The sequence below is a fragment of the Octodon degus genome, unplaced genomic scaffold (genome assembly GCF_000260255.1).
Source record: "Octodon degus isolate 3935 unplaced genomic scaffold, OctDeg1.0 scaffold00010, whole genome shotgun sequence".
Classification (NCBI taxonomy): Eukaryota; Metazoa; Chordata; class Mammalia; order Rodentia; family Octodontidae; genus Octodon; species Octodon degus.
The window spans coordinates 5262205-5263717 of record NW_004524586.1 but is presented as its reverse complement, the minus strand read 5'-3'; the positions used below and the strand labels follow the sequence as shown (position 1 = coordinate 5263717).

The following is a 1513-nucleotide window of genomic DNA, read 5'->3' as shown; positions in this document are numbered from 1 at the left end:
AAAGAAAGAAAGAAAGAAAGAAAGAAAGAAAGAAAGAAAAAAGAGCTGTGGATGTAATTTACTGTGATGGTTCTATGTTCAATACACAGTATCACCACACACACACACACACACACACACACACACACACACAATGAAGGAAGAAGGGGGTTGAGGGTGGGAAGCCCACCTAACTTTTTGCCCTCCCATTTAGTAAAGATAAAAGTGACAATCATTCAGAGGTCAAGAGAGATCAAAGAAACAGGCATTCTCCATGGCTATGAAGCTGGAATGTGGGACAATCTTTCAGACAGAGAAGCTGACAATAAAGTTTAAAAATGAACAGACTCTGATGTGGCAATTCCATTTTCTTTTTGTTTTTCAGTACGAGGGATCAAACTTGGGGCCTCGCGCTTGCCAAGCAGGCGCTTATATCGCTGAACTATCTTCCCTGTAATTTCATTGTCAAGGCATAGAGGAATCATGGATACACATAAAATATTTAACTTTTAAAAATATAATACAATATTATTTGTAACAGCGAAATTAATGTAAATTAGTTAAGGGATCAAAAACAAAGAGAAAAAATTAAAATATATAGAAATAAAGGTGCTGGCATAGAGAGCTTAGCACAGTGTTACCAGCTAGAAAGGAAAGGGAGAAAGGAGAGTGTTAGCTGTGACCTCCAACTTCATTTCTACAATTTGATCTTCCTATCTGCTTAGAAAAAAAATCTGCAAGTTGGCAGTGGTCAAATTTAAGTGTTTGTAGTTATCTATCCTTATTTTCTGATTTTCCTTTAAAAAATGATTTTTCTGGAAGTTTTTATGGTGCTGTGATTAAACCCAAGGCCTCACACCTGCTAGGCAAACACCCTACCACTCAGCGGTATTCCCAGCCCAAGATGATGTATTTTTTAAAAATCTCTTATTTGTTTATTTATTTGGTACAGTGTCCCGCTATGCAGCTCAGACTTGCAGTGATCTTCCTGTCTCTGCCTCCCTGGGGCTGGGATACAGCATGCCACCATGCCCACTTGCAGCGGCCAGCTGGGCAGGGCGGACAGGGCGCGCGCCCAGGGATCCGATCTGGGCCCTGGCGCTTGCCAGGCCGGTGCACAGACGGCAGAGCCTTCTCCCCCGGCCCCAGTGATGTATTTTTTAAAAAGCCAACATTTCAGTTGAATTTTCCCTCTAATTCTCTCATCAATTTTTCTTTATTCCATTATCTTTTTAAAGTTTTTCTATCAATAAATTTTTTTTTGGCATGTGCTAGTCTTGGGGATTGAAAACAGGGCAGAGCAGGTGAGTACACTGCCACTGATCTATCCCCAAGCCTAATTTTTTTTTTTTTTTTTTTTTTTTTTGATATAGTATCTATACAAATCTGCCCAGACTGGTCTTCAACCTGTTTTTCTTTTTTAAATTCTCATAGTATTTATTCATGTGAATAGCTTTGCAAAAATAGTAGCACTCAATTTGCTTAGCAGATACTGACAGCTAGTTTTATTTTTTTGTTTGTTTTTTGTGGAACC

General features: G+C 39.1%; 1 protein-coding gene across 1 annotated transcript in view; it reads right to left on the bottom strand.

Moving 5' to 3' along the window:
- The window catches only part of Pi4k2a (phosphatidylinositol 4-kinase type 2 alpha), a 38508-nt gene that overhangs the window by 3077 nt on the left and 33918 nt on the right, over positions 1-1513 (bottom strand). The window lies entirely within an intron of this gene.